This window comes from Scyliorhinus torazame, chromosome 7 (genome assembly GCF_047496885.1).
Source record: "Scyliorhinus torazame isolate Kashiwa2021f chromosome 7, sScyTor2.1, whole genome shotgun sequence".
NCBI lineage: Eukaryota > Metazoa > Chordata > Chondrichthyes > Carcharhiniformes > Scyliorhinidae > Scyliorhinus > Scyliorhinus torazame.
The window spans coordinates 66816507-66838663 of NC_092713.1; the positions used below are offsets into that span (position 1 = coordinate 66816507).

Consider the following 22157-nt stretch of genomic DNA (forward strand, 5'->3'; position numbering starts at 1 on the left):
CAAGTGTGGCCTAACTAAGGTTCTATACAGCTGCAACATGACTTGCCAATTCTTATACTCAATGCCCCGGCCAATGAAGGCAAGCATGCCGTATGCCTTCTTGACTACCTTCTCCACCTGTGTTGCCCCTTTCAATGACCTGTGGACCTGTACTCCTAGATCTCTTTGACTTTCAATACTCTTGAGGGTTCTACCATTCACTGTATATTCCCTACCTGCATTAGACCTTCCAAAATGCATTACCTCACATTTGTCCGGATTAAACTCCATCTGCCATCTCTCCGCCCAAGTCTCCAAACAATCTAAATCCTGCTGTATCCTCTGACAGTCCTCATCGCTATCCGCAATTCCACCAACCTTTGTGTCGTCTGCAAACTTACTAATCAGACCAGTTACATTTTCCTCCAAATCATTTATATATACTACAAACAGCAAAGGTCCCAGCACTGATCCCTGTGGAACACCACTGGTCACAGCCCTCCAATTAGAAAAGCATCCTTCCATTGCTACTCTCTGCCTTCTAGGACCTAGCCAGTTCTGTATCCACCTTGCCAGCTCACCCCTGATCCCGTGTGACTTCACCTTTTGTACTAGTCTACCATGAGGGACCTTGTCAAAGGCCTTACTGAAGTCCATATAGACAACATCCACTGCCCTACCTGCATCAATCATCTTAGTGACCTCCTCGAAAAACTCTATCAAGTTAGTGAGACACGACCTCCCCTTCACAAAACCATGCTGCCTCTCACTAATACGTCCATTTGCTTCCAAATGGGAGTAGATCCTGTCTCGAAGAATTCTCTCCAGTAATTTCCCTACCACTGAAGTAAGGCTCACCGGCCTGTAGTTCCCTGGATTATCCTTGCTACCCTTCTTAAACAGAGGAACAACATTGGCTATTCTCCAGTCCTCCGGGACATCCCCTGAAGACAGTGAGGATCCAAAGATTTCTGTCAAGGCGTCAGCAATTTCCTCTCCAACCTCCTTCAGTATTCTGGGGTAGATCCCATCAGGCCCTGGGGACTTATCTACCTTAATATTTTTTAAGACACCCAACACCTCGTCTTTTTGGATCTCAATGTGACCCAGGCTATCTACACACCCTTCTCCAGACTCAACATCTACCAATTTCTTCTCTTTGGTGAATACTGATGCAAAGTATTCATTTAGTACCTCGCCCATTTCCTCTGGCTCCACACATAGATTCCCTTGCCTATCCTTCAGTGGGCCAACCTTTTCCCTGGTTACCCTCTTGCTTTTTATGTAGGTGTAAAAAGCCTTGGGATTTTCCTTAACCCTATTTGCCAATGACTTTTCGTGACCCCTTCTAGCCCTCCTGACTCCTTGCTTAAGTTCCTTCCTACTTTCCTTATATTCTACGCAGGCTTCGTCTGTTCGTCTGTGCAGTGGCGGTCCTCGGGGGGGGTGTGTGTGTGTGGGGGACCAGACGCGGGGGGGGTGCCCCACAGTGGCCTGGCCTGCGATCGGGGCCTGCCGACCTGCAGGCAGACTTATTCTGTGGGGGTCTTCTTTCCTCCGCGCCGGGCCCCTGTCGGGCTCCGCCATTTCTCCCGGGAGCCAGCGCGAAGAGAGACCCCTCGCATGCGCGGAAATACACCTGGAAATATGCCGGCCGGTCCGTGCATACGCGAGATCACGCCGGCCGATCCGCGCATGCGCGAACTCGACGCATTTTCGGTCTAATATACCCAAACAATTATAGATTGTATTTTAGCATTGAGATTTAATGACAATTAGTTTTCATCCATAATGTTTTGCTTAATTTGGAAAGAAGCAATTGTTGAATGCTACTATTAATCGTTCTCCATTAACTAGTTATGACATTGAGTTCACAGCAGAGTGAGAATTTGTAACAATTACTTATATTTGGACAGCATTAAGATATTTCTTGAAAAAATATTTTTTCTATTACTTCATCTCTGGCTGGAGCGGCGCCAACCCCTCCGGTGTCCACCGAGCCCCCGAAAGGTCGGAGAATTCCTTACTTTCGGGGGTTGTTGGCGCCGGAGTGGTTGGCACTGGTTTTCCCGCTGGCGTGGGGACTTAGTCCCCAGAAGGGAGAATCCCGGCCCTTAGTTCCAACCCTGGTCAGACAAAAAAAAGCACACTTACTTTCCTCTGATTTTTCTTTTAAAAAAAAAATATTTTACTCAAACAAAATTTTCATGATAACACACACACAACACAACAAATCCCAATCCCATATTATTCCCGAAGTGCACCCACACAACCCCCCCAATACCCCTCCCCAGTCACACCCCATAAAGAAAACCTTAATCAAACTAAAAACTACTGTCCCAAAAGCTGACAGTATCAGCCGGGTCGGAGAATCGCCGGGGGCTGGCGTGAATCCCGCCCCCGCCGGTTGCCGAATTCTCCGGCACCGGATATTCGGTGGGGGCGGGAATTGCGCCGCGCCGGTTGGCGGGCCCCACCCCCGTGATTCTCCGGCCCGGATGGGCCGAAGACCCGCTGCTAGAATTCCTGTCCCGCTGGCGTGGATTGAACCACCTACCTTACCGGCAGGACAAGGCGGCGCGGGCGGGCTCCGGGATCCTGGGGGGGGGCGCGGGGCGATCTGGCCCCGGGGGGGGTGCCCCCACGGTGGCCTGACCCGCGATCGGGGCCCACCGATCCGCGGGCGGGCCTGTGCCGTGGGGGCACTCTTTTCCTTCCGCCATAGTCCCCACCATGGCGGAGGCGGAAGAGACTCCCTCCACAGCGCATGCGCAGGGTTGCTGTGAGCGGCCGCTAACGCTCCCGTGCATGCGCCGCCCGGAGATGTCATTTCCGCGCCAGCTGGCGGGGCACCAAAGGCCTTTCCCGCCAGCTGGCGGGGCGGAAATCAGTCCGGCACGGGCCTAGCCTCTCAAGGTTCGGGCTCCGGCCCCCCAAGATGCGGAGGATTCCGCACCTTTGGGGCGGCGCGATGCCCGACTGATTTGCGCCGTTTTTGGCGCTGGTCGGCGGACATCGCGCCGATACCGGAGAATTTCGCCCCAGTTCCCTGAAAAAGGAGATGAAGGGCTGCCACCTCGAGTAGAATAGAACCCTTCCACCGACCCCCTCGTTATACTTGATCTTCTCCAGGTGCAAAGATTCCATCAGGTCCCCCCAACAAAGCCAAAGCCTTAGGCACTGGGAACCTCTATGCAAGCAGAACTCGCCTCTGGGCTATTAGTGAGGTGAGGGCTCGGATATCTGCCCTCCTCCCCATCTGCAGCACCGGCACGTCTGACACTCCAAAAATGGCCAGCAACAGGCACGGTTCCAGCAGAATGCCCCAAATCCCTGACATTGTAACCAAAACAGGAGACCCAGAAACTAACAAGCTTGGGGCAAGACCAAAACATGGGCAGCACGGTAGCATTGTGGTTAGTACAATTGCTTCACAGCGCCAGGTTCCCAGGTTCAATTCCGGCTTGGGCCACTGTCTGTGCGGAGTCTACACATCCTCCCGTGTGTGCGTGGGTTTCCTCCGGGTGCTCTGGTTTCCTCCCACAGTCCAAAGATATGCAGATTAGGTGGATTGGCCATGCTAAATTGCCCATATAGTGTCCAAAATTGCCCTTAGTGTTGGGTGGGGTTACTGGGTTATGGGGATAGGGTGGAGGTGTGGACCTTGGGTAGGGTGCTCTTTCCAAGAGCCGGTGCAGACTCGATGGGTCGAACGGCCTCCTTCTGCACTGTAAATTCTATGATTCTATGTGCTTATGATTCACCAGTCCCCTAGAGCACTGCTCACACCATTTATCCATCCCCAAGAAGAACCCACTCATTCACGCCCTAGTCAGGTGTGCCCTGTGCACCATTTTGAACCTTGCGCATGCGGATGAGGTTGTCCAAGTAAAGAGTCTCACTCCACATTCTCCCCTCAAAGACCAAACCCAGCTGACCCTTCCACTTCCTTTTTACTTCCTCCAACGATGCCTGCTCTGTCACCAACATCTGCCCATGAACTTCCAAAATCTTACCCTTCCCCAACTCTGACAAGGACAGAACCCTGTTCATAAGCAAAGGTTTGAGTACCTGGGGAAATGATGGATGCTCCTTGCATTAAAAATCACGCACCTGAAAGTACCTGAATATATTCCCCCTTGGGAGCTGGAACTTGTCCAACAAAATGTCAAGACCGGTGAACCTACCCTCCAATAGCATGGGCGGGATTCTCCGCTCCCGCGCCGAAGTGCCCACGCCGTCGTGAACGCCGTCGAGGTTCACAACGGCGCGAAACGGCCCCTATACCGACCGATTCAGGGCCCGATAATGGGCTAGGATCGGGGCCGCGTCATCTACATGCGCCAGGCCTTGTTGCTGCGTAAAGGCGGTGCTGCATACATGATGCGGCCGGCGCCGCATAACTGGCGTCACCCACGCATGCGCGGTTGCCGTCCTCTCCGAGTCCGCCCCGCAAGAAGATGGCGGATGGATCTTGCGGGGCCGCGGAAGGAAGTAGGTCCTCCTTCAGAAACGACGGCCCGACGATCGGTGGGTACCGATCGCGGGCCATCCCACATTTGAGGTACCCCCCAGTGCAGGATCCCCCTCCTCCCCCCGCAGGCCGCCCCCCCCCAGCATTCCCGCGCTGTTCCCGATGGCAGCGACCAGGTGTGGACGGCGCCGGGGGGAACCACCGTTTTGGCCTGGCCGCTCGGCCCATCCGGGCCCGAGAATAGCGGGGGTGCCGGATAATCGCCATTTTGGGTGTCTCCGGCGATTCTCCGGCCTGCGGCCCGCAGAACTCGACGGGGCCATTCCTGCCGCTTGGGAGAATCGCGGGAGGGCGTCGGACCGGCGTCCCGGGAAATTTTGGCGGCCCAGGCGATTCTCCCAACCGGCGCGGGAGTGGAGAATCTCGCCCCATGTCTCTAAACCTCTCCAACCCTTCCCCCTCCCATGCCCTAAACGATTTATCTAAGCCAGATGCAAAAACCTATGGTTCCTGCAAATCGGAGCCAACAGTGACGGGGAGACCAGTTTAAAATTCAGCCTTAACCTATTCCAAATCCTCAAAGTGGCTATCACCACCGGGCTCGAAGAACATCTAGCAGGGGAAAACGGGAATGACACTGTAAGCAGAGCCCTCAGATTCAACACTATGCATGAAACCTCCTCCATCTGCCCCATAGAGAGTCCGGATCCTTGAACCATCCCCGCACCTTATCAATATTTGCTGCCCAGCAATAACATGAACACATAACGTAAGAGCAACCCCTCCCAATTGCCTATCCCTTTGCAAAAACGTCGGAGGAATCCGAGGAGTCTTATCAGCCCTGCAAAAGAAAGCCTTGGAAAGAAAGATTGGGAACATTGGAACAAAACAAAACCTTGGGAGAATATTCATTCATCAACCCTTCCCGCTAAGGTCAGAGGGAGGGCATCCACCTTTTCAAATCGGCCGGCACCCCATCCACCAGACCAGAAAAGTTAGGTTAATGGAGCGTGGCCCAGACATGAGCCACCTGGATACACAAATACCAGAAGCTAGTCTTGGCCGGACAAAACGGCAGCCTTCCCAGATCATCTCCCCTCCCCAGAGCATTCACCGGAAAATATTCACTCTTGCCCATGTTTAGCTTGCACCATAAGAAGGAGCCAAACTTCCTGAGCAGCCCATTATCTCCCCCACATTGGAGAGACGGTCCGTAATATATAGTAATAACCCCCCTCCCCTCCTCCGCTTTCTCAAAGTGGGGGCTCTGTGCAAAAACCTAATCGTAGAACATAGAACATAAATCAGTACGGCACAGTACAGGCCCTTCAGCCCACGATGTTGTGCCGACCATTTATCCTAATCTAAGATCAACCTAACCTACACCCCTTCAATTTACTGCTGTCCATGTGCCTGTCCAAGAGTCGCTTAAATGTCCCTAATGACTCTGACTCCACCACCTCTGCTGGCAGTGCATTCCACACACCCACCACTCTCTGTGTAAAGAACCTACCTCTGACATCTCCCCTATAGCTTCCTCCAATCACCTTAACATTATGTCACCTCGTGACAGCCATTTCCACCCTGGGGAAAAGTCTCTGGCTATCCACTCTATCCATGCCTCTCATCACCTTGTACACCTCTATCAAGCCACCTCTCTGCCTTCTTCGCTCCAGTGAGAAAAGCCCTAGCTCCCTCAACCTTTCTTCATAAGACATGCCCCCCAGTCCAGGCAGCATCCTGGTAAATCTCTTCTGTACCCTCTCCAAAGCATCCACATCCTTCCTATAATGAGGCGACCAGAACTGGACACAATATTCCTAGTGTGGTCTAACTAGAGTTTTAGAAAGCTGCAGCAAAACCTCGCGGCTCTTAAACTCAATTCCCCTGTTAATGAAAGCCAACACACCATACGCCTTCTTAACAACCCTATCAACCTGGGTGGCAACTTTGAGGGATCTATGTTCGTGGACCCCAAGATCCCTCTGATCCTCCACACTTCCAAGAATCCCGCCTTCAACCCTGTATTCAGCATTCAAATCCGACCTTCCAAAATGAATCACTTCACATTTATCAAGGTTGAACTCCATCTGCCACTTCTCAGCCCAGCTCTGCATCCTGTCAATGTCCTGTTGTAACCTGCAACAACCCTCAACACTATCTACAACTCCACCAACCTTAGTGTCATCGGCAAACTTACTAACCCACCCTTCCACTTCCTCATCCAAATCATTTATAAAAACCACAAAGAGCAGAGGTCCCAGAACAGATCCTTGCCGGACACCACTGGTCACTGACCTCCAGGCGGAATACTTTTCATCCACCATGAAACAAATTTTGGCCTGAAGCCAAACTGCCCCAGGATCTCAAAGAGGTACCCCCACTCAACCCTATTGAACGCCTTCTCTGCTAACATGAAAATAATCACCTCTGGCTCGATCCTTATATTGGCCAACAAAAGCCAGCCCTGAAAAAATCCAGTCTGCTCCTCAGAAATCACCTAAACAAGGCAGAGCTCCAAACGCAGTATCAACACCTTAGCCAACAACTTAGCGTCAGTGTTTAACAATGAAATAGGCCCAAATGACCCACATTCCATGGGACCCTTGTCCTTCTTCAGGATCAGGGAAATCGATGCCTTCATCAGCGCGGCCTGCAATACCTCCCTGGGACACGAAATCATTAAACATATCCAGCAGAAGTGTGACCAACTGACGAGCAAACGGTTTGTAAAATTCGATTGGAAACCCATCCGGATCCAGTGCTTTGCCCGTCTGGATTAACCGTTTACAGCTCATGATCTCCTCCAGCCTGATTGTCCTCTCTAACTTCTGCCTTCTCTCCTGCTCCACCTCAGGGAAGATTAACCCATCCAAAAATTGCCTCATTGATGAACCCTCCTCTGGGGGCTCTGACTCATACAACCCACAGTAGAAGGCTTCAAACACCTTATAAACCTTCTCTGGGGCAGAGACTACCCGCCACCCAAGCCCCTGACCTGCAGTATCTCTTGGGAGGTTGTCTGCTGCCTCAGCTAGTGATCCAACAGACAACTGGCTTTCTCCCCACACTCATGAAAAGTCCACCTCCAAAGGAGGAACTGAGTCACCAACTTCCTGTTGACAATAAGTCAAAATCCATTTGCAATTTCTTTCTGTCCGTCAATAACTCCGGTGTCGGAGCGATCGAGAATGGAATCCACCGGTCTCTGCCTCTCCACCTTCCCAGGTTTATCTCCTTAAAATAAATTATCTACCCCCCCACCCCCCCCCCCCCCCATCCCCCAACCATCGCCTTGAGGGCCTCCCAAAGCGTGGAAGGCATGACTGCCTCATTCCTGTCAAACTGCATGCTCTCCAATGGCAGAGGATCCATGCTCACAAAAACCCTCGTCTGTGAGCAACGCCACGTCCATCTCCCAGGGGTTCACTCCGAGCGGCTCAGTTCCAGCATCAGGACCACAAAATGCGGAGCACGATCCGACATAATGATCCTCGGCATAAGGCAGGTTTTGTACCGGCAATAGCCATCACCTCACCAGTGACACTGTCTGATTGGCCTGTAGCATTGAGCAAGCAGAACCTCCGCTCCTCAAGTCCTTGATCAAGGGGAAGGCTTGCTACTGTACAGTCAAGTGCCTTAGTGGCACTTAATGTGATGGGCTTCACCTAAAAGGGGCGATGCAATGCTCTTACCGATTCTTGGCTGGTGGGCAAGACCTCCGTTGCCTCATTGAAAACTGCCATGGAGTTGAATGAAGGAGAGAGATGAGAGAGGAAGAGACCATTGACCATAAGACGATAAGAGGCAGTGCATGAACAACCAGAGTACATGCTGTGGAAATGCCAAAATGGATAAGAAGAGGTAACATCGTGATCCTGGACATATTTGTGGGTTTGACCAGGATAACTTGGTACAGTGACAGAAGTTCATTTCTAGAACCTGCTCCTGTTCTATAGGTGCCCAATTTACTGCCCACTATATTGGTGACTCACACAAATGATAATTGGACCTAGTCCGTCAATTGATTGAGGAAAAGTGTTGGTCTGTGGCAAAATCTATCAATTGGAAACTGATTTAACAAAGTGCGCAGAAGTCTGCTGAGAAAACGATGCACACATCATTAGAGCAAATGTTGCTGGGGACTAGAGTGTCAGGAAGTCCCGATCACGTTTCTGAGAGGCACCGAAAACAAGACAAGTTGCAGTGCTCAAAATTAAAAAGCAGAAGGAAAATAAAAAGGGATTTTATAAAATGGGAACAGTGTGACATAGGTCACCTTTTCCTCCTGTTTGGTGAGATTGCAGGAGCCAACTAGCAAAGTCTTAAATCTATCACAAATTCTGTGTAAATTTCAGATTAACAACTGAATAATAATTAGAACCGCCTTACTCCTCGCTACATTAGCAAGTTGCCAGACAGACGCGAAAATGATTTGTCATACATCAGTGACAAGTGAGAATCCTTTCGTATTATCGTCACCGCCAACTGAACATAACCGACCCATTAAAAATTGCATTAATTTATGGGAATTTCAGTCTTATTTCAGTAATACGTATACAGATTATCACCAGAGGAGGACCAAGTGTATTTAATTTCTTTAATAAAGAAACAGTTTAATTGTAATTTTGAAGCAGGAGCCACTGTGACATGAGAGTGTGAATTGATGAGAAATGAGAATCACTTATTGTCACAAGTAAGCTTCAAATGAAGTTACTGTGAAAAGCCCCTAGTCGCCACATTCCGGTGTGATCACTAGTGTTGATTGGAAATGCAGATCAAATGTTTTTGAAGTTATCTCCTTGAAAAGGTGCCCATACTTCAAACATGCAACTAAGAGAACTGCTGAAAGGTCATCAACCTGGAACATCGGGCAGAATCTTTCAGAGGGGACAGGATTGTCGGCTACCAGCTGGAAATACTCTTTATTCTTTCACGGGATGTGGGTGTCACTGGCAATTCCAGCATTTATTACTCAATCCCAAATTGCCCTTGAGAAGGTGGTGGTTGTTGTATTCTTATAACGCTATCAAAGCATCAATCACTCATTAGGGATTGTGTAAACTCATTGTGGGTCCATTTGTTTAGACTAGGCACATGAGAGCAGCTTTTAAATGGAACAATGCAGTATTCCAGACAGAAGTGGCTGCAGAATGCAGGTCACAGGCCCGGCTTGTGCAATGACGTCACGCGTCCTGTGCGTCTGTGCTTTTGACGCAAAATAACAGAGGAGAGATTCCTCCATTTTCTAGTTGCGAGCAAACAAGGCAACAGGACTGTGAAGAACTGAAGATGGATTGTTTTGTGATAAGGAAGGGAGGGCCAGAGACACAAACATCCCAGAATCTCACAACTGAATCTGCTGGAAAGAGCAGCCCAGGAGAGTCCATGGCAAGACAAAACCGCGCTAGTGTGAGCTGCTCAGGCAAGTCCACAGCAGGACAAAGCAGTGCAAGTGTTAGCTCTATACAGTGCTCTAGGGCTTCGAGTGAAAGCCAACGAAGCAACTGAAATCGGGAACAAAGTAATATAAAGATGATTTCTTGAGGTGTGGCTTTGTTGATTGTGTCAATTCAAATCTGGACGCAAAGCCCATGGCAGGGATTCTCCAAAATCCCGGACAAGTGTCGACGCCGGCGTCAAAACCGGCACGAGCAATGCCGGCGTCAACGGGACCCCAGGCCAGGTATTCACCCCTTTTTTGGAGCGTAGTACGGTGGCGGAGTGCTTTCCGCTCGAAAGCCGGTGCGCCACGGCCGGCGCAGGTCCCGCATGCGCGTGGGTTGCCGCTTTCGTGCCGGCACCCGGGCAACATGGCGGAGCCCTACAGGGGTCTGGCACGGATCAACATAGGCCACCCCCGGAATTAGCCCGCCCGCCGATTGGTAGGCCCTGATCGCGGGCCTGACCACCGTGGAGGCCCCCCCCCCGAGTCGGATTCCCCCCGCCTCCCCACCAGGACGGCCCCTGCAGCCAGAACTTCGAGGTCCCGCCGGGTGGGACAATACGTAACCCACGCTGGCGGGACTCGGCGGGCACTCAGCCCGTCGAGCGTGGAGAATCACCGGGGGGGGGGGGGGGGGGGTGCTTTCAACGTCCCACAACCGGCACGGCGGCGACCTCGTGGACGCGATTGGCGCAGAATCTCTGGTCGGAGGAGAATCGGCGGCCCAGCCCCCCCCCTGCGGATCTCTGACCCGGTGCGGAATTGGAGAATCCCGGCCCACATGTATTATATGCAGGGAAGTACTGGCAAATGGGAATTTAAAACCCTCAAAACTTCAAAGGCACATGAAGGCATGGCGAGTTGAGGACAAACCTCTAGATTTTTTTTTCAAGGGGTGCAGCAAGAACTTAAGTCATCAGCTGAAGTGCTTAGCAGAAATGCAACATTGATTGACAAAGCACAATTAACCTCTTACATGGTAGCTTACCATGTAGCTAAGGAGAAAATGCACCACACTGTAGCAGAGATTAATTCTCCCTGCAGCATTAGACATGGCTCGTACAGTCCGAGATGACGTCAGCTGAAAAACTGAAATGCATCCCGCTTGTGCACAGAATTTGTGTTATTGCTGAGAATTTAGAAGGCCAGTGTTTTTCTCTTCAAGTCAGCACAGAAGTTATCAATATAACTAGATGAAAGTAGCGATGTTTCAGATTGTGCAACCTTATTAGTTTAAGTTAGGCACGTTGGCACAATCAATTTGTTGAGGATTTGCTGTACTGCCGGACATTATCCAACCAACACGACTGGTGCAGAGATTTTTGAAGCATTGAATAGTTATGTGGTTGGAAAGTGCAGGTTCGACTGGGTTCATTGCAGAGGATGGGGCAAACAATGGGGCAGCCAACATGACTGGGAAAAACAGTGGAGTAAAATAAGGATTACGGAGGCAGTGGATCAGGACATTGTTTGGAATCGTTTTATTTACCATGAATTGTCACCAGACTGTCAAGCTTTATTCAGTCGCATCTGGCTGTGCTGATCAACAGGTTTTTTTGCTTCTTTCCAGAGGAGAATTTTCAGATTTTGAAAGAGAGGTGGATGAAAAATCCATTTGAGTTTGAGACCCCAGAGTCAAATAGATGACTCCAAATGAAGAGACTGAACTTCTGCATCTCACCTGTGACAACACATTAAAAACACGCTTCAAGTCCATGAGGCTATCAGCATTCTGGAGTAGCATCTCCGAGGAGTATCTACTGAGAAAAACAAGCATTTTGTTGCCATTGCCTTTCACAACGACTTACATGTGCGAGGTTCAATTTTCCGTCCTCACAAGGATGAAGACAGCACAAAGGAAGTGGCTGAATTCGGCACCTGATATGTGCATTTCCCTCTCCTCCTGTGAACCTGATTGGAGTGAGATTGTGAGGAGCAAGCAGGCTCACCTGACACATTAAAGGGAAGTAAAAATGGTGTGTTGAGAAGGTCAACTGGTTGGTAAAAGTGGGTCCTGGGAAAAAAAGTTTGAAATATCTGCTCTAAAGCATAGATGTAATCTGCTGGTAAACCCCAGATCTGTTAATGATAACCTTGTCTGGAGGTTTCTTTAATTGCTCTCTGTGGGGTTGCTATTCTTGGATGCTATTCCTGGTTGCATTTGAGATCTAGGGCTGGATTCTCCGTTTGGGACACTTAAGTCCCCACGCCGGCGTGAAAACGGTAGTGTTTTACGCCAGGCACAAAACGGCCACAGATTCCCTGCTCCGTGGGGGGCTACCTTCATGGCGGACGCAGCCCGCGGACCCGGACCGCAAAAATAGTCCCCCCTTCGGCCGGCTCGTGCACCCTGGGCTACTCCCCCCAAAGTGCCCCCAGCCCCGATTAAAGCCCCCCTGCCTGCGGATCGGCCCTTCCCTGACTATGGCTGCACCGGACTGAGTCTGCAGCCGCCACGCTGAGTTCACGACGGGTGAGACCACATGAGTACCACGCTGTCGGGAACTCAGCCAGTCACAGATTCCAAAAGTGCGGCGCTTTTCAGGGGGTGGCACATCGCGAAAGTGGCGCCGCCCCCGATTCTGTCGTCAGCGGGGATTTTCACCGCATCGCAGAATGCGATTTCAGCATTGGGGACCGGAAAATCCAGCCCCTAGTCTTCAATTCAGTATGAATGTACAGTGGTTGAGCTGGAATGGATCTGATCTGTCCTTGGTTGTGCCACACTATAGCACCTTTGTGTGTAAAGACTTCACAGGACCTTGGGTCAGAACAAAACCTTCTCATCTCGGCTGGTTGCCATGTACCTTCGGTGGTATCCTAGATGCGAACTTGTCCCAACTTTAAACTTGGCAAGTCTGTTATGCATTTTTATCATTCATGTTGTTCACCTTTTCTTGCAGTTTTAAAAGTTACTCTCTACTTCCTGAGAGTACAATGGATAAGTTTAGGTAAATTTGGTCTGCTAAACATGAGCTCTGCCAATGATGGAATAGTTGCACTTAAAGGTGTTTCTCTCAAATGTAGCACTGCACTATGTAGATCTTTCTTGTTCTGTCCACATTTGAGAATTAGGGATTTCACCATTTGAATTATATGTTCAGCTAAGCTGTTAGGTCTAGGGTAATAAGAAGAAGACGTAGTGTGGTCAATATTCCACTTCTCACACATATCGTAAAATGGCAGACCATCATCCATAATGATCTCGCTAGGCATACCAAATAAGCTGAAAATAATGCTTACAAGTGTGCATGACAGTTTTGTTTGACCTAGAGTGTGATTGTTGAATAATGGGGTACTTAAGTCGTTGACGATGACAATTAAGTCAGTATATGGACATGAAAGAGGTCGGATGAAACCTTAGACGAAGGATGGGTAGGATCCTCATGTGGAATCAATGGTTCTTTGTGCTGACTTGGCATATGCTCCTGACATAATAATAATGCCTTGCATTTCTTGAAAATGACTCCAATGTCATTGTTCATACCTGGCCAATAGATATTCTCACTTGTGTGTCTTCTTGTCCAATCTATGCCCATGTGAGAGTGATGAAGCTGTTGAAGAGTATCAAGTCACAAATATTCCAGTACGATGACCTGCCTGCCTTTGAGAATGATTCTCTAGGAGATGCCCAGCTCACCTCAGGAAGGCCAAAGTGGTCTCATATGTTCATGGACATGCAGAATTGAATCTGGCTATCCTTTGATTATGGTTTTCCATATTTCTGTCGTGTGGAATCTTTTGCCATTTCTTCTTGTAGCTGCTGGCATTTGCATTGCATAACATGTACCAGATTAATTGCCGGACTTGCATTCTCTTGCAAGCATAACATTGCAGCTCCCTTGAAACTATCATCAACCTAGCCCACAACCTGATCACTTGTCTTTCCTGACTCAAGCTAACCCAGTGCTGGCCCACTCACAGAATTGACAGGCTATGCACTGTAATCCCACCATGGGGGACCTATCAATTTACCAGCACTTTATTTTAACATTGTCCCAGCCTGTGTTTGCAAAGCTTTTCTGTGCAGTCACTATGCTGTTTTTCAACACTTTCCAAAGTAAAACTCATTGTGGTCTGACTCAGACATCAAGGGTCATGCCATGTAGCACAACTGAAGACAGTTCACCCATGACGTACCTGTGGTTAATCTCACTGCCATGTTGGCTAACCAGCAGTGAACTCCATATTGTGCTTCCATAATAATATACAGACACCAATCGCTCATAAGGGATTGCATAAACACGTTGTGGGTTCAGTTACTTAGACTAGGCACACTGGAACAGATATACAACAGGAGAATGCTTGAAGACATCAGTGCATTCTGTGTTCTGCTCACAGGCCAAGTGAAACTAAGGCTGGATCATATGACAGAATTCCCTTCTACTGATGGCATGCTGCTATCTGTCGTGAATTCGCATGGAGACAGCAGTGGACAGTATTCAAAGGATATGAGTATTGGTATGAGTCTCTTCCAGTGATGAATTTAGAACTGCAAAATAGACAATAATCGAGTGTGAATAGTTTATGGAGGAGAAACGGATTATAGATGATTGGGACGGTCCCTGTGAAATACATATGTTAATGTATCGTCAAGGATGTTGATAGAGGCAGAAAGTTGACGACACAGAAGACATAATCAAAGAACAACAAAGGTTTAATTGTCCATACTTGCAGAAGCCGGGAGAGGCAGTTACCATCTAGCAGTCTCATAAAGCCGACAAGCCAGTTTCGAGTCACAAACCTGAAGACCAATTTACCGCAAACAAGCTTCTATATCGTAGAGCTAAGGCAGTGCAGAAAACCTTCGTAACAGCAGTTTTAAATATCTTTGCTGGGCCAGGAAAAAGATGGTTCTCACAGAGGCCTCTGAACCCCCCACCCACCTCCCCACTGCCCCAACATACCTCTTAAGGGGTCCTCAAAACCCCCTCACCCCATCTCTTAAGGGCAGGGCACTCCCAGGTCTGATCCCGGGCAACCTGGCACATTGGCACTGCCAAGGTGTCAGGCTGGCAGTGCCAAGGTACCCAGGTGCCAGTGGGAGTGTCAGGGTACCACCCTGCCCAGAGCCTGACCAACCGTGACCAACCCCCAGATGCTGTTATGCCTGGCCCACGTTTGTGTGGGCCAGTGCTAAACAGCGCCATGGCGAGGTCCTCCAGGCTTGGATGTTAGTGCACAGACCTCGGGGGAATCGGGCTCAGACATATTTAAATGAGTCTGATGGCTCACTTAAATATGGTTATTTGGACCTTCCCCACCAAGTCTGGTGCGAAAAGGCTATTGGATCATGCCCATCATTATTTCTTGCAATTTTAAACTCTTCCAGTTTTAATGAATTTGTGCATATTACGGTGGGATATATATGAAATGATGCAAAATGGAGCTTGTGAGTGACAGAATCAAGCACTTCTAGATTGGGTGTAGAATAGCATAGTTTGAACGTATAACTCACATTGTTCGGTTCAAAGATACTTGTCCCTACTTTAGCATTTCCAGTTTCCACACCAGTATGAGGTTGCCAGCTTAAAACCAATTAGTGCAACAAACAGGGCAGAGTTGTACCAGAGGCCTATATTCAGCAGGAACTGACTGAGGTCTGCCAAAACTGAGTTCATGTAGCAACATCGGCAGCGGATGGAGAATCTTCACCTACCAGGGTGGTCTAGGTCACAAAGGAGAAAGGGTATTATTGTGTCTGACTGATTCATCAGCCAAAACAAATGTCAGTCACTTTTTCACTAAATATGATAGAGTATTCGGATGCCCTGCCATTTGATTTACTGGAATATGTTATATGGCAACAAAACATGCTAAAGACACCGAGGGACAGCATGTCATTACTGCAGCACCTTCCTGCCCAGGTTTTCTCATTGAACTCAACATCAGTGACTGAAAATTGATTATGCAACTCCAAATGCATGACTGCGTAGTTTGATCATTTTAGCTATAATTGCGATTAAGACAATTATGATTTGTTGTGAAAAAATTTCAACAGACATAAGGGAAGTGACAACTATTTCATCTGCTTTACAGATGATTTCTATAATAGAAAGGCATTGAGTGCATTCTCAACATCAAGCTGTGCAAATCGAAGCTATTTCAATTCTGTCCCTAGATCTAAAGTGGCTGCACGTCCACATAAATGCTTTGTTGATTTGATGTGTGGTTTCTTCGCTGGTGTTGCAGCTGTACAGTGATAAACTAGAAGGCTTCAATTCCTGCTGAGGTGGTGGTGAGGTGACCTTAGAGATGATGCCTTTCTTTTGTAGGCTGGGGAGCTCTGCTTTCAGTCGCTCCCTCAGTGGAGCTGGTACGGTGCGTGGACCACTGGCTTGGCGTCAGGTCGCAGTAGAATCTTGTATTCGTATGGAAGCGTGCCCATCCCACTGAAGACATCTGGGTACTGGGTCAGGATGTCGTCGATGCTGGCCTGAAGATCCGGATGAGACGGCGTCATGGTGTAGGCCCGTCGGATGTGATTCAGTTGCTTGCAGGCGTGCGCACCTAGCAGGGACGCCCTGTCTGGTTGAACAATCTCGAAGCGTAGGCTTGTCTGTATGTGTCGGTTGGACACTGTCAGGTGGCAGAACCCCAGTGCCTTAATTGCATTGCCATTGTAGTCCTGGAGTTTGCAGGCAGCTGGAAGCTTGGGAGCCTTCTTGATTCTCTTGAAGTCCAACTGCGAGATCAGGTTGGCGGAAGCATCTGTGTCCAGTTTGAACTGGATGGGGCATTGGTTGACATCCATCACTGCATTTCATTCGTCCTCGAAATCCTCGGCAAGGATTGACTGGACTTGCGATGTGCCCGGTGTGGCGTATTCACACTTCGTGATGATGCCTACTCGGTATGTGTTATCCAGGTAGTCATCGTCTGGATCTGGAGCACTACCTTGATCAGAGTCATGCGTTCGGTGTTGCACATCTTGTATGGGAATTTTGATTTCTTCGTCACTTGTCTCACATACAGTGGGTAGACATTCAGTGTCTTCTTGTTGGTTTAATGAGTTGGGTAGACTTTCATAGTCTCCTTCTGGTGGCTCAAACAAGCTGGGTAGACTTTCATAGTCTTCTTCTGGTGGCTCAAATAGGGTCTTGTTCATGCATGGACTTCGCTATGGAGTCTTGAGTTGCTTCCATTGTGGAGTCTGTCAACGAGCTTTCTGTGGAGTCTTTCATCGTTCTCTGTGTGAAGTCGTGCAGTGGTCTCGCTGTGCTCCCTCAACGGAGTTGTTCAGTACTCGCTGTGTGGCATCGTTTTCTTCTTGGGTATTTGACAGGTTGCTGTCATCCAATGTATCGACGATCTGCCATTGCATCATGGTATTGGATTCATCTACCATGAGTAGAGTCGTGTTGAGCTTTTCAACCGTGGCGCTGATACTTGTATGATCATCATATCCGAATAACTCAGCCCTGCCGGAGTAGTACTCTTCAATAAACAAATCATCTTCTTTTGTTTCGGATTCGTCAGCGTGCTCTTCATGTTCAATGAACAAATCATCTTCTTTGGTTTCGGATTTGTCATTGTGCTCTTCATTTCAGGTGGTGCAAACTGCTTGTTCCAGGGTGCTGCGGGGGTTATTTTCAACTGCTGGTAGAAATTGAGGCATTGTTCTGTCTTTCGAGGTGAAAGAATTGTGTTTTGTAGCTTTAAATCTCTTTTTTTCAATTTTCGGACATTTCCCCTTTAAGTGGACGTGGTCCAGGGCCTCTGATGTCATGACGCTCATGACGAAAAGCGTAGGAATGGATTGCGCATGCGCAATCCGAGTTTCCTTTACGGTGCGCTCTTTTTGCAACTGCGCACGCATGGTGCAGTTCTCGGCCGTTTCGTATTCCCGGTCGTATTGCGCATGCGCTGGGCCCCGATGAGTCGGCAATGTGCAGGCGCTGCATCTGGGAATGGTCTGAACACTCTGCACCTCGTGGGAGGCTTGTTTTTCACTCTCAGCATTTTTGTATTGTGAGTAGCGATTTTGCGAATGCTCATTCACAGTGCACGTTTCAATAGCGACTTTTAAGGTCATATGCTTGATTTTCAGCAATTGCTCTCGCAGAGGATCAGTGTGGACACCAAAAACGATTTGGTCTCTGATCATGGAGTCAGTTATATCACCGAAGTTGCAGGATTGCGCTAGCTATTGAAGGATTCGTCTTTACCTTGCATCCTTTGCTTGAAGATGTAGTACTCGAATATTTCGTTCGTGTCTACCTCGCAGTGGCTGTCGAATTTGTCCAGGATGGTCTGGTATTTCGTTCTGTCCTGCCCTTCTGAGTATTGAAACGAGTTGAAGATCTCTATCGCATGGTCACCCATGGTGGTGAGTAGAAGAGCTCTCTTCCGAGCATCGGTCGCGCCATTCAGGTTGGATGCTTCCACGTATAGTTGGAATTTTTGTTTGAACGAACGCCAGTTAGCACTAAGATTACCGGTGGTCCTGAGTTGATGAGGAGCCTAAATCTTGTCCATTGTACCTGGATTCGGTAGCTGGTCGTCTCTAACCTAGCTGAGTTGAACTAGGGAGATTGAGCAGTCACTCCTGTACCATGTTGTGTTATGCATAAGTTGCTACTTGATGTAGGTTCTGCTGAAAGATGCTCCAGACTCGGAGATAAGTTTGACGTATTTATTGAACGATTAACAATGCTCTTAAATGAGTTTGACACTCTACTAATCTGCCTCTAGTAACTCAGTCTACTCTGCCTAACTGTACAAGCTTACTCTCGACCATGTTCTGGGGTGTGATGTTGCTGATAATCAACCCTGTCCTGCTCTCTTGGTTTCTGCCGGTGGAAGAGGCACAGCCTGCGTGCCTTGCCCTTTTTATATGGGTCGTGTAGTGCCCCCTTGTGGTAATGCCACCTCTGGGTGTCCTGATTAGTCAAGAAGGCATACGGCATGCTTGCCTTCATTGGCCGGGGCATTGAGTATAAGAATTGGCAAGTCATGTTGTAGCTGTATAGAACCTTAGTTAGGCCACACTTGGAGTATAGTGTTCAATTCTGGTCGCCACACTACCAGAAGGATGTGGAGGCTTTAGCGAGGGTGCAGAAGAGATTTACCAGAATGTTGCCTGGTATGGAGGGCATTAGCTATGAGGAGCGGTTGAATAAACTCGGTTTGTTCTCACTGGAACGACAGAGGTAAAGGGGCGACCTGATAGAGGTCTACAAAATTATGAGGGGCATAGACAGAGTGGATAGTCAGAGGCTTTTCCCCAGGGTAGAGGGGTCAATTACGGGGCATAGGTTTAAGGTGAGAGGGGCAAAGTTTAGAGTAGATGTACGAGGCAAGTTTTTTTACACAGAGGGTAGTGGGTGCCTGGAACTCGCTACCGGAGGAGGTGGTGGAAGCAGGGACGACAGTGACATTTAAGGGGCATCTTGACAAATACATGAATAGGATGGGAATAGAGGAATACGGACCCAGGAAGTGAAGAAGATTGTAGTTTAGTTGGGCAGCATGGTCGGCACGGGCTTGGAGGGGCGAAGGGCCTGTTCCTGTGCTGTACTTTTCTTTGTTCTTTGTTGAAGCAAAGTACTGTAAACACCCCTGTCATCACCAACGGGGCTGAAGTGGAGATGGTTAGCAGCTTCAAATTCCTAGAGGTACACATCACCAAAAATCTTGTCCACCCAAGTCGACGCTCCCACCAAGAAAGCACAACAGCGCTTATAGTTCCTCAGGAAACTAAGTCTGAGAACACGCACGAACAGACTCAAAAACAGCTTCTTCCCCACTGTCACCAGACTCCTAAATGACCCTCTTATGGACTGACCTCATTAACACTACACTACACCCTGTATGCTTCATCCGATGTCGGTGTTTATGTAGTTACATTGTGTACCTTGTGTTGCCCTATTATGTATTTTCTTTTTATTTTCTTTTATTTTCATGTACTTAATGATCTGTTGAGCTGCTCGCAGAAAAATACTTTTCACTGTACCTTAGTACACGTGACAATAAACCAATCCAATCCAATCCAATCATCCAAAGAGCCCAAAGGGTCATATCCACATGCTGGAGCATGAGACATGGCACATAGCTCTGCTACAGCACTGAGGCTTGTATGTGTACACAGCTCATGCAGATTTGCACAGAATGCATGCGAATAAGCAATATGATGCACAGATGTAGTGATGATAAATGTCCATTCCTCACTCTATATTAGACTATCATAAAATCATAATGTCATTACAGTCAAACAGGGCGAAGAAAACAATGGAGGTGGCCTGGACTGGGGGTAGATCGGCCTGATTCAGCCATCTGTCCCATGGAGTTTGCTGGGGTGCCTGACCAGCTTTCTGTTGATGATGGTGAATCGCTGTTAGCAGGTGATAATTGAAGTATTGCAATCACCTTTGTACATGTACAAGGTCGTGCTCTCAGTTCACAGAGCACAAGGGGGTATTAACGTGAGAGGGAGTGCAATAATGGGGCTGCATCATAAGTTAAGGCAATGATGTGAATCACAGCGTGCTTTCACAATGAGAAGAGCTTTACCTAAATGACTCCCTTTGCGTCTCACACAGTTCCCAACTCTACTTCCATCCACGAGCATCAACCCCCACCCGTCCCCACTCCTAGGCGAACAAAATACGACTGGAGTGGAGGTATCTGATGATTTAACCACCAGCTGCCTCTGTGAAGCATGCATGCGCGAAACTGGGACGTGCCATATGTAGACACCTGGGTTGGCCAACTCCCGACGTAAAATGGAGAACAGCAAAGGCTGAATGGAAATTCAGCCAACAGAGGCAGAAACTAGCAGGTGCAGGTTTACTGTGTATTAAACTCTGCAAAAGCCCAGACAGCATCGATACAAGCAGCCATCTGCATAATAATGTAGCAGCAATCTACATACTAATGAGCGATCCCCGGGAACAATCGAAACATTTGGGATAAACAAGGCCAAGCCAGACTCCTCAGCGCCAGCAGGAGCCAACACAAAAGAGGTTAACGGACACCTCAAGACCGCCCATCAATCAGGGAACCGCTCCAGCATTGGAGAAATTGAACCAAGCGATTGGAACGAAGTCCAATCACTTGGAACCAGGTACAGGGTCCGCCCCGAAAGGCAGGAAGCCCCTGGGGACTATAAAGTTAAGCCCCCAAGATCGAATCGTTCTTCTTGACCGGGTCACTCAGCAACGTGAACCAACCCTCGACAGTGACCGGTTCAGCTGCCGCCAAGAGCCAGTAAATCTTAAGTCAACGCTCGCTACGAGATAGGCGCTCCTAGCTACCAGTCCGTACCAACTTTGAATCCTGCAGAGTCAGAAACCGAATGAAAGGCCATTTGTTCCCCTGACCTGGTGGGCCAGTCGGAAGCTAAGTATAGGCCTGTTAGTTGTAGAAGTAGCTTAGAAGTAGAATTTATGCATGAGTAACGATTACTGTGTATAATAAATGTGCTTTGATTTGAATCTTACTAATTGGTGTATTGAGTTATTGATCATTACTTGAACTTGAACCTCGTGGCGGTATCATGAAGATACCTGGCGACTCGAGAGCAAAGGTTATAAAACAGAGTCAATTGAACCAACCAAAAGTTAGCAACACATATTCGGACAGGACTTCAGATTTTCAGGCAGTTCCTCTATTTCTTGTTATGGTGAAAATCTGGGCCTAACAATCAAATACGTTCAAAACTGTGTCAAATAAATTAAAAGTATTCTGCTCCAGTTCTGTTTTATATTTATTCTTTCCTTGTGCAGCTGAAAGAAAGCACATTCACCTTCAATGCTATAAGCTGCGCATCATGTAAATTACAATTAGGCCATTTGGCAAGAGGCTGTATCTTCGTTCGAAATGTGGAAAAACATCAGTCTTTGTTTCAAAGAGCACAGGGTACTTATGAAGTGCTGAGCATTAATATTAAGACACAGGTTAAACTTTAAAAAGCATAAAACATGGACGTACTACAACTGTATCGGGAATCATCAACTGATGGAGGAGTGATTTAACTGGATTCAGGAATATAGTTCAATTTCCTTTTGAAAGAATCATTTGACCAAATGTCTGAAAACAGAAAGAAACTTCAGTGAACTTTGTTTCAACCAAGGTTCTTCTTTGAAGTGTCGGAAATGAGTATGCCTCATCATTGAGTCATTAAGGAAATCAAAATCTCGTTCAATTGCAATAAGGAAGAGCCCTGGGAGTCAGTTAGCCTCAACTGTGGCTCTTTGAGCTCTAAAAATTTAATCCTAACCAAATTAACAAATTTACTAAACTGTGAGTATTTATCAG

General features: G+C 48.3%; 1 protein-coding gene across 1 annotated transcript in view; it reads right to left on the minus strand.

The window, feature by feature from the left end:
• Nucleotides 1-22157, minus strand: part of pik3r3b (phosphoinositide-3-kinase, regulatory subunit 3b (gamma)) — a 755907-nt gene that overhangs the window by 634939 nt on the left and 98811 nt on the right. The gene's annotated exons all lie outside the window — the stretch shown is intronic.